This window comes from Diadema antillarum, unplaced genomic scaffold (assembly GCF_040938485.1).
Source record: "Diadema antillarum isolate AM-2024a unplaced genomic scaffold, OU_Dant_1.0 seq00001279_RagTag, whole genome shotgun sequence".
NCBI classification, from domain to species: domain Eukaryota; kingdom Metazoa; phylum Echinodermata; class Echinoidea; order Diadematoida; family Diadematidae; genus Diadema; species Diadema antillarum.
In genome coordinates, this window is record NW_027272059.1 from 888409 (window position 1) to 900532 (window position 12124).

At 37.7% G+C, this 12124-nt stretch overlaps 1 protein-coding gene across 1 annotated transcript in view; it reads left to right on the forward strand.

The window, feature by feature from the left end:
* Positions 1-12124, forward strand: part of LOC139745602 (protein dispatched homolog 1-like) — a 111608-nt gene that overhangs the window by 11831 nt on the left and 87653 nt on the right. Inside the window, exon 2 of the mRNA XM_071655996.1 lies at positions 4563-4641. The gene's annotated coding sequence lies outside the window, so the exon portion shown is untranslated. The remainder of the gene's footprint in view (positions 1-4562; positions 4642-12124) is intronic.

The following is a 12124-nucleotide window of genomic DNA, read 5'->3' on the forward strand; positions in this document are numbered from 1 at the left end:
TTTTTGATTAGCAGGTATAACTATTCACTAAACATGCTAAGATTGTAAATGTTTGAAATTAGGGAATTGCAGCTCTATCAAATTTGTTGAGCATGAACGTCACATAATAGCCAATTAATACAGAGATGATGTTTGCACGAGTTGAGAAAATGGCTTGGATTGGCAGGTCGTGATGCTGTATCAACTCAGCCTTTTCTTCAGGGAGCAGATCACCTCTTGTCTTCCAAGCCTGCCTCTTCTTCCTAATGTTTGTCTCACTTTTACTCATCCCTTAACACAGGATGAGCGATTGCCCTTTATCCAGTCTGTTTACTTTCACTTTGAGGAGCAAGATGCTGGGGTATCGTGTGATTACCGCCTGCAAGTGATGGATATTTCAAGATGGCCTGCCTCCTGCTTTGTTTACACTGAAAAGGCTAAATAACTTGGGAATTTCAGATCTTCTGTGAGGTCCAGAGAGTCTGAGGATTTCAGAAAGAAAATAAGATTGTATAGAACCAGAGCAGGGTGGTCGGACATTGTTTGTGAATCGTTATAAATTCTACATATGTGACTCTGTGAATGCAAAGATAATGATTGCGTTTGAAGCAACAAGTAGCTGACCTGTTGTGATATGCTACTTTAATAGTGGCATTTCTATTGTGAATGAAACTAACAAAATGACTGTTACTTATTACTTGACAGGATTCAGTTAATAAAAGAATGTTTAAAGGCTGTGCATTTGAACAGAAGAGCTACAAGTTGATTCATGCTAATTATCCTATATTCACTTTCTATTTAGCATGAAAGCTTTGATGTGACATAACATCCCTCCATTTTGTTGAAATCTGACATACTTCTTAGACTGTGGTTTTACCTGTGCAACAGTTCTTAAGTAAACCATTACTTATAAGGGCAGCAGTATATATATATTTTTTTGAGGGTGAGGGTGTCTATGGGGTTCAAGGGTCAATAATACCCCTAATCTAAGAACAGAACGTACAGCAAGTCATAGGTGTTGTTATTTCTTTTTCCAATACATTTTTTTTCTTCTGATTTTGCCCCCCCCCCCCCTTTGGTTCTGCAACCCCTGACCTAAACTTGAAAATATCATTAACTGCCTGTGGAGTATAATTACCAGTGAAAATGGTAGTAGTTTAAGACAAACATTAGTGATACTCGTACAATTCGTACAAACAAGGCAGTTCACATAACGTGATACTCGTTGTACTGACATACACAAGGTACATATTTTATGTCGTGAATAGATATGATGATGATTCTGTAATTTATCATCTACTGTAGATCGAGTCCATGTCCATTGTTGATAGTACTCATGAAGATAGATGAGGCATATTGTTTTCAATTGCATTTCCAAATTAGATGTTACAGGAGATCAAAGACACTTCTGTTCATACTATTAAAGAGGAAATTCAGTCCAAATATAAGTTAGTCTGATAAAAAAAGAGTAAAATTTTATGAGTTTAACAGTATAAATTTGACTAAGATTGGATGAAAAATAAGGATGTTATGAAATTTTGAAGTTTTCATAATTTCTCCAAAACAGTTCTTGTACAGTGAGTATGAATATGCAAATGAGTGAGCTAACCATGTCATCCCCTCACAATTTTGCATTGATCGTGTACAAAAAAAAAATGACAAAAATTCAATGTTTCTGCCATTGAAGTCTTGAAATATGACGTTATTCCTGGTTTAATAACTTCAGAATAGTGATCACTTAGATATATGAGGATTTGAGCCTCGGGCATAATGGCGTTTGAATGAAAACCAGGAAATTTCAATATTTTTATGTACAAACTGTATGGGAAGTTGTGAGGGAATGACATGCTCACTTGCTATTTGCATATTCATATTGACTGTTCAAGAACTGTTTCCCCCCAAAATAGCGAAACTTCAAAATGTCATAACTCCCTTATTTTTCATCTGATTTCGATCAAATTTATACTGTTGAACTCATAATATTTTACTCTTTCTTATCAGACTAACTTATATTTGGACTGGATTTCCCCTTTAAGTACAATTTCCAACATATCTGGGTGTGTTCTACCCGCACCTTGCATGACTCTGTTAAAGGCTGAATGATTGATGCTTTCTCTCTCCTCCCCGGCAAGTGTGTTTGTGTGTCTGTTTGTCTGTTTAGCCGCTGAAGCCTGATCAAATATTGAATCATTAATCCTCGACAGCCTCCTGCTGCCAGGCACACTTGTCAGGGGTAGTTGAATGGGTAAAGCTGGATCAAATATCAGAGGGGAAAAGGGGCAAACATCAGAAGAGGAATACAAACATGTGAGTGGACAACTAGGTTATGGCTCTGTCCCACCTTGTTCTTCGCTAATGCTCATTGTGCAATATTAAGTTGCTATAGAATGGGAACATAGGGAGGATGAAATCTAGGTAATCTCCCGCTGCGCTTGATTCCTCCAGGAGATCTATAGTCGTGGCAAAATGACAAAACTCATCCTTTATTTCCAGCTTATTTCCAGCCCTGGGGCCCTTGTTGATAGGGTCAAATTCACAGATATGCCAAACTACAAAATGTGTCTATTCAGTTTTTGTTTTTGTTTCCAAATCAAGTTGGAAATTTGTTTCCAAATCAAGTACTGAGCTGATTTATATCTTATACTCTTGTACTTTATGTACAGTTTTGTTCGCTACCTTTTCAACAAGTTACTTGATATCAGCGGTCAAAAGAAAAAAGGAATTGTGTTATTTTCCATTTCCTGTGCAACAAGTGACTTGCTGGTCTGTGAATGCAATCAGGAAAAAGATGTCTTCATGGCCTTTAACTCTCTCGACTCTTGTAGTATGCACTGTACCTCTCTCTCTCTCTCTCTTCCTTCTCTGTCGATCTCATCCATCTTATTCCCAGATTCTTTCTATTTCTCTCTCCATCTCTCTCTATTCCTCCAGAGAGAAAGCAGGCATCTCAAGTGAAGACCCACTGTGCACCTGGCAATAAGCCACTGGCGTCTTGTGCAATCCCAATCAAATTAAACAGATATGCAGTGTCCGCCTTGGCCACAATTATCACCTCATTTGCACCCACCGAATTGGAGCTGCTTGCTATGTTATGAAGCACATCCCCTGGGAATGCAGACACGATCCCTGCGGGAGGAGCTCCACAAAATAATGCCGGAAACACCCTGATTTAAATTCCGGGACTCTGCACTTTTCCGCGATACCAGGGATTGGTGGAGAAGAATGCTGGAGCCAATAATGAGGATTTTCTTCCAGTCTCTGCCCCTTCCCCCCCCCCCCCCCCCCCCCCCCCCCGTTCACTGATGCGCCCCATTCATCTCTGGTCTTCATAGATCACCAATGACCATTCAAGGAAGGTTTCAGTTGCAAGGGAAAGCAAGTGGTTAACTTCTGATGGAATCAAATAATTCCAGCAATTTTTCGTCATAATGGTGTGATGGGGAAGGAAGTAATACTACAGGTGTGCAGAAATAATAGAGCTGATTTGAATGTGTGTGTGTGTGTGTGCGCGCGCGTGTGTGTGTGTGTGTATGTACTATGAATGCATCTGTAATTTTTTTTGGCCAGTTTATACGGTGTGTACTTTGATAATCTTTTAAATACGAATTTCATTTTACTTTTTATGAAGGATAACTTTCAGATTAAAATGAAAATTGGCAACATTCTTGTCCAACTCCTCCATCAATACATATGCTATATATCACATTACTTTTCACACTCAGATTTTAGGCCATTGAGTGTGCATGGTCACATGTCGATATGGACAGGTACATTAATTCCAGGCCATGAACAGCCCTCACCAATCTTGCATTATTGTAATCTTGTGTGTGTGTGTGTGTGTGTGTGTGTGTGTGTGTGTGTGTATGTGTGATGGTCTCTTCGGAGGAAGTGGAGTGATGCCTGAGATCACGTTGCATGACGACCAAGTCACCTCCTTCATATGGTGATGATGGATGGCATTTGATGTAAGCTTGATTCACCTTGTCACCCAGCCAGAATGCATGAACATCACACACAACATGAGTGTATATCGTCTGGAGAAAATGGATGTCCACATTATGCAACATGGAATGAGACCACAGTTCTTTTTTTTTTCTGTGGTATAGAGTGTGAGGTATTCTGTTTCTCAAAGATCTCTACACCCCATGAGATTTTATTCTGTGATAGTAGAACAACTTTCTTACTATTTTGATCAAAATGAAGAGTATGACATTCTCATAATGTGTTCTTTTTTAGGTGGATTCTAGAGTTATTTCACAACAATTTGTCATTATAAATATACTGGTAAAGAATGAACTTACAACTCCATTCCCCCCCCCCCCCCCAAAAAAAAAAAAGCACTTTTACCTTAAGTTGCCAAAGTTTGAACATCTCTGGTGATTTGGGAGAAATGCTCAATCGCGATATGAGGTAGAATCTTTGATTTTAGAAAAAATTATGGCTGAGAGTAAATAAATAGAGCAATTTTCAATTCAACAAAGCTTTTTAGTGTTTTGTTGGACTGAGGCATTGCATATGAATTTACAGAGAGCACAGAGTGAATTGACGTTGTGTAGTAATGTAACATTTTTCTTCCTCTTCAGGTCTGTAGAAAGCTGTTGAAAGCCAGGTACCTTGAGGCAGCTATGGAAAGCATTTTCCTAGGAGGCATGTGATGAATAGGTGAGAATATTTCTGATATTTACTTTTCATGAAATCAATATTTTATTTTAATATATTTAGGTTCACCTCTTTTCCGTGCCAGTATGTGCGCTTTTATTTTGTAAAAAGCCATTTCTATTTTCAGTTTGAACTCCCTGGGATATGCATAGAGTTATATGTTGATCATGTAATATTTGGGTCACATGTGAACAAATTTCTGTCCAGCTGTCACAAAGTGAAAATATAATGCCAAGCACAGGCATTTCCGAGGGGATGGCACCAGTAAAAACCTTTCATGAGAAAAACATGAGGGAAAGGTAGGGGTAAGATGAGTGGAAAAAAAAAATGGAAAAGATTATTCTTCTGGGGTGGTATTCTGAAATCCTTTCTGGGAAGAAATTCTTCCGAAGTCAGGGTTTTTTTCCTAAATGGTATTATGAAAATTTCCAAAGTTTCTTCCTAAGTGTCTTCCTAACCTTTTTCCTAAACTTAGGAAGAAGCTTACAAAGATATGCAAATGAGGATGAGATATGCAAACTTCTGACTTAGGAAGAAGTTGGTATTCTAGCATGCACTTAGGAAAGAATTTTGGGAAGATATTTAGGAAAGTCCCACCCCTGTCCTAAGTACGTTGTTAGGATATGGCAAGCTAGAAATCATTGTGATAGGCGCTTGTCATTCACTGCGCGCAACATGTACTTTGATGCGCGATATGTGCGTGAGAAAGGGGGCATGCCGTGCGCACATGTATTTAACCTTACATCATAATAATATGCGATTGTCATTGGTTCGTTCCTTGTGATACGGCATTTCATATTTGCTGAAGAAAGGATATGGGTGGGAATAGGGATGGCCTAATTTGTATTAAGAAGTTCCTCGGAAGAAATTTCAGAATACCAATTCTGTCTTTCGTAGGCACTTCCTAACTTTCAGACTTAGGAAGAAACTTAGGAAGATTTTCAGAATACCAATGACCATCCCTGATGTGGAGAACAGCCAATTTGAAAAGGAAAGAAAGAGGGATGGTGTACTGAAAGACAGAAATAAAAACAGACAAAGAGGAGGAAGAGAAAAAGAAGAAGAGATTTCAGTGCAATGAGTTGGTTATGAATTGTAAAGTGCACATGAACTTTTCACTCTTCTTCACGGTACATGAGCATTTCACGATACTGACAGTTTTTAGCCTGTTATTTTAGAGTACATAGTCTGACTAAGGACTAGATCTGCTGGCTTTAGTTACAGATTTTGACATCCTTAAATCCCATCTTGCCTTCAAAATGACACGACACGTCACTGGGGAAATGGTTCTGATCAGCACGTGCCATAATGTTATGCCCCTTTTCATTAGTTTTCCTGTTTATCTTGGGTTCAGGAGGGGGAGCTTTCTTGGCAGTCCCTGACATGATTGCATGTACCGGCCACATGTAGGTTTCACTTCATTCCAGTGACAGTGATGGCTAGCCTGTCTTCCAGACTAAGATCTCTGCACCGACATGCCAGTATGTTGCTATTTAGGCTGCATTCAAACAGTCTTGAGAAACAATTGTTCCCGCTACATGATGAATGCCTTACACTGGCTAGTCATACATAGCTGCTGAACTTGAGAGATAGTCTCTCCATAGATGGATTCCTTTATTGAAATTGACAGGTATCCAGGGAAGGGAAAAAAGACTGACTTTAGCCTTGAGATCAGGTTATGTGATGGCTATGTGTCCGTAAAGCCCGGAGTCTGAAATATCTCCCAGCTGCCTGGCCTAATCAGGGACAAGCTCATAAACGAATCAGCCAGGTTGAGGATAATGCCTATTGCAGTCAGCTTTTGGTGTTATCATGTTGGGAATCCCTGTGTAGTACATTACCATATATCTGCCCATGCTTGTGAAGAAAATGAGTGGACATCATATGACATGCAGTCTTGTATGTCAAGAAGATAATCATGTAAAAGAGCAGACAGTGATCTGTAGATACAACCAAAACATTCTTTACTTTTGATGTGGATACTTGAGATAGAAAAAAGTGTGTCTTTTACAGGCATTTAGTTTATTTTAACTCACCTGTGCTAGGAGCTCAAGAAAGGATTATAATACATCTTCTTGGTATTTGTCATCCAGTTTGCATTGTTTGTGGACCTATCTACATTTAACCCCCACCTTTTGATCTAAATGTAGCTTTTTAACTGAACTCTATAGCAATCATCTTCAAATGAAGATATGACTTTTTTTGTAATGGAAACAGTCAAACAGATTTCTGTGCACCAACTGATTATGTCTACTTTACAAACCCCTACACCTTAAAAAATACCTCCAGGTGAGTTTCATGCTTTTACATTTGAACAACTATAAATTGGTTATACTCCGTGCAGAGTTTCAGAATTTATAGTGATTGGGATGAGGAACAAAAAATGTCTTCAAAATTTATAACAAATCACAATGACCAAGGACGATGACATGGCAGCTTCACCATAAGAATGCATGATTGGATGCAAAGGAAGAAAGCATGTATAAATTCTACAGCCAGGTGAACCATAAGCAAATGGTATTGTAATGGATTACATTTGTACCGTACATTTTTAAAATGTGTGAGCCTCTTATGTCATCCTTGTTCAGTGTAATTTGTTTTGGGTTTATCAGAGTATTGCTTTCTCTGCTCAAGGACCACAATTCTATACACAGAGTTGTCAATTTATGTATACATGATGTGAAATTATGAAAGTCATGAACATCCCCTTTAGTAGGAAGATTGAGTTTTACTTTCTGTCGGTCCAATGCATGGTATGTTAATGACATTTTCATCGAATTTGCAAGTTGACCAAAATTCATGAATTTAACAATTCAAAAAAATTGTCTCCAGTAAAACAAAATAAATGTGTTGTATGCTTTTTCCACAATGGGGGAGTTGCTAAATTTTTTCTTGAAAAGGAATGATATATTTTTTTTAATCATTTTACCAGTGTAGTTTATGATCACAAATTAATCCTCTTCCAAAATTGCGTGAATTTGTGAAATATTAATATACTTGCAAAATGTATGGTGTGTAAAGTACTTGGAGACCTGCATTCATGTGAAATTATAACCCTGTAAGATATGAGTAGGGCCACAAAATGGCCGTTATTGCTAATGTGGTTAAACCATTTTGCATCAGTCTGAGTGACTGTGGGTAAGACTAGGCTGAGTGGAATATGTGTTGGCATGCTGATGCCACTTAGGCCTGGCTGAATCAAAGACTGCTAAACTGCGGCAACCCATAATTCTATGGCAGTTACTATGGCAACAGCTAGGTAACAACCAATCCAGCTGTGATATATCTATCAATTGTTGTAACTAAAGTAATGATGACCGTCTGATCTAGTTTAGGAGATATCTTCAGTAGATTTGGAGTCATTAAACTAATTGGTAATGTTGATTCTATGGTAGCCCATGTATCTCATTTGGTTTTGGCTCAACAAAAGGTCCATGATGCTCAAGGCTTTGTCTGGTGGATCTAATGATGCTGTACTTGAAACATGTGCAGAACCCTAGAGTGTTAATACGCTGTCTGATGCACTTGTTATGAAAAATGAAATGCAGTTGAAACTGGAGCAGCGAGCTCTAAGAGCTTTTCCCCCTAAAGTCCTCTTTAGATTGAATGCTAGTCTGTGTCATATTAAGACTCCAACACAACACCTACAGTTTTGTATTCATGTTGTATTGAAAAAATCATATGGATAGAACATAAAATGAAGTTGGATCTCGCACATTTGGATCAGTATAAATCATTTGTTCTTTTTTCCCCTTTAAAAAAAACATCTTTGAAATTCTATCCAAGTTGCCTGGAGCTGTAAATAATGAATGTAATGAAAAAAAAAATCAATTATCAGATGATTGTAGTAGTATGGGTAGTGCAGAAAAATCTATTTCACAGTTATATAATTGTTATTTACTTCATAGCTCAAAGTAAAGCTACATACAAGTCAACATCACAATGTAATCACTCATCAACAATATAGATCTCTGTTTTCACATTGTTCACCATTACGACCATGTGTTATTTCTCCTTTGTGCTTTTTATCTACTATGTATTCAATCCCTCTAAGGATTATCTTCGCCTCATGAGTGCACTTGTTGCTGCTGTAATGTTCTCATGAGTTATTCACTATGTTTGGAAGGACTGCCCATTGTGTGTGCAATGCTCTGATGCTGTATGCAGACATTACTAGAATGTGGCGTGACTCAGGCACACTCTTTTATGTCACAGAGGTTGAATTTTGAATTATCGGGAAATGCACATAAGAGGGAGGCCCCGTGACAGTGTCTGTGTGGGAGGACTGGATCGCCAAGTTCTTTGCAAGAAGTGCAGGATTTGCTGAATGCAGGATTATGTGTAACCTTAATGTATCTATGAGGACCTGGCAAAGGGGAGCTTTGCTTGGCAAGCTATCACAGGGGAGTAACAAATGTAAGCCAAATAGGTCTCATGGCATCGTCTCGAGACAATCCTTGTGTTCAGTCATCAATAAAAATCATACTTTACAGCATGGAAACAGATAGCAGGGACCTTGTTTTCATTATTGCCATGTTTTTTCTTTGTATTCTTTTATTTTGTGTGGAGACAGAATGGTTTTGTGCTGGATAGCATTATTTCACCATGATGTAGTCAGAAATATTAATATGATGATGTCAGTCAGACTGCTAGCCTGGGAATGAATATTGAGAGTTTCTAAGTCAGCAAGATTTTATGCAAAGCATCTTTATGTTGTGCAGTGTACAACTTATGTGATATCAAATCTAATAGCAAGCCATACGTCGTTATACACATATATCAAGATGGTGACCCTACAAACCTTTACTGATGATGTACAGTGTATTTCTTCATCAAACTACCAGTTATTATTGCTTCCCATAGAAGTTCCACTAGAAGAATTACACAAATTGTACATATTTCAAAAGATTAGAGAAAAAGGTTGTTAATAGATTTGAACTCTTAACATGTCATAGAATGAAAGGATTCATCAGTTTTCATGAGCTTGGTTTACAGCCCATTGTACAAATGTGTATCATAGACACAAATCAGTCCTGCATCCCTTGTTATCAGAACTACATTGTGAAACATTTTCCATCAGTCTTCAGATCATAGTCAGAGATTAAAATTGAACATTATCTCATCAATGTTGCCTATGCGGCATATCATGAAGGCATTTTACAGTAAACATGATTTAGTGGGTATTGATTTATATCAGTGTCTGTGACTTGATGCAAGTGGAAAATTACAGTCAATAGAAAATGATTGTAAATTAGGAATTCTACATCCAATTAGAAGGAGATTGCCTCAGAAAAGTATAATAATGTAGAGTATTGATTGCAAGAAGAGATTTCAAGTTTTTTTTTAACATTTCAACCTCCCAGCATTTTTATTTTGTTTTATGTTTCTAGTCTTCACCGTTATGAGCATCTGTGAACATGTGAGACTTGGCTTGTACAGTAGGAGCTGATTGATTCTAGATTGTGATGATGTTCCCCCAATTTGTATGAGGAGCGTGATATTTTCTCCAAAATATCACTGTTTAGAATGAGAGGAAATGAGGCACAGAAGATCTTGTTTGCTCATCCTTTCTGTTTTATGCATATGTTTGTCGACGTCGATAGGATTCTGCATTAAATTGATATCAAATTTTTGGTTGCGCTCCAACGTGAAATGTGTGACATCAAACATTTGTGATGATCCTAATGCACAAACAACTGCTAATGTAGTATCCGTTAAGTTATGAACATGTGAAAATGTCCTTATGATGCCCGACATACAGAGTTTGAGATGATGTACCATATTTGTAATGAGAAAAACATGAAGGTAGTCTGGCATGGAAGAGAAGCTGCTCTTAAAATCAGTCCCTCGATGATAAAATTAGAATGTATCCTCCAGTTGAGGAAACCCATCAACAATGTCTTTCAGATGTCAGTTGTAAAATTGAAAAGGGGAAAAATGAACATTATTATAGACAAAGTGTAATGTGAAGAAAGCTTCCTTTGACACAGTTAGATCAGGTATATATATATTGTGTGTATGGGGTTTTTTTTTCTGCGTATCCTTTTGGGTCTTGTTTCAGAGCAGTTGGATTCATTAAATGTCTATTTTCTACCCTTAAAGGTGTTGAATGAAAATATACTGAGACATTTCAAATGTATCATTGTGGATATGATTAGGAGTGTTTTGATCAGTGAGAATCATCAGTTTGAGATGTGGACCTCAGAGTCTGACTGAAGTCTGCCTAAAGCTCTTTTTTCCCCCCTTCCCACCCCCTTTTTAAGTAATCTTGGCTAATGAGTTTGTTTGTTTTACATAAGATCAATGTAAATTGTCATGATGCAGATAAACAGCCACTGCATGTCCAAAGTCAAGGACTTTTAAAGTACAACTTGTAAGATGAAGATACAGGCTTTCATTGCATTTAACTAACCAAAATTTCTCACACACACTAGCAGCAATGGAGACTATAGTGTACTTCTTCAACTTGAACACCCTTTTGCCACTGGCTGGATAAAAGGGTATCAAAAAGTGGGAGAAGCAAGAGCAAAATAAACAGATTCCTGTCTGTTTAAGATCTTGATTTTTAAGCTGATTGATAATGCATGATTCGTGAATCGTGAATCATTCACACAGCAACTACAAATCCCTGAAGTAAATTGCTCTTTTTTCACTCAGTAGCTGGCTCTGTCCATCACTGACCCATTGCTTGCAGGCGTGGACGCCCAGAATCCTCTGCGGTCACTTTGTGATGGTCAATTTAATAGACCATGATACCTGCATCATCACTACACATCAATTCTGGATGACACTTGGACAGCAAATTTTGCTGAGAGAGAGAATAATATGAGAAAAGAGTGTATAAGGAATAGAAAAAGATAGAGAGACTGGGAGGGGGTGAGGAAGTTAAAATGACAAAAAAGGGCTGAGGAACATTGCAGCAGAGGCTAGAATACATGGCTACTGAATAATGATACTTGAAGAAACATAATGATGAAGAAAAATGGAGTGAAATAGGGAAATGGAAATAAAGGGATACAAATGATGAATAGGGATTTGAAATACAGATTTTCATAAAAGTTATTTGAAAAATTGCAAATTAAGAGAGAGGGAGGTCTAATGTGTGTGTGTGTGTGTGTGTGTGTGTGTGTGTGTGTGTGTGTGTGTGTGTGTGTGTGTGTGTGTGATTTACAAAGAGGAAGAGCTTGTTAGAGGGGTGTAGTTCAGTTACTATAATGCCACATATTTCCTGAATCTACTGCTATTCCTTAAACTAACAACTCACAGAAAATATCGCCTCCCATAGCATAGTAAAAATGCACTGTATTATCAAATGAACATGGTGGGAAAGGACATTGTCATGTTTTCTCTGCTGTAAAGTAAATTACAACTCATCAAATAATCACATTAGCTAATTTTCGTAACAGTCAGAAGCATATTCAAAATGATCAGATTTAATTATGATGATAACAGTATCAGCAAAGTAATGATATTGACAACAAAAATG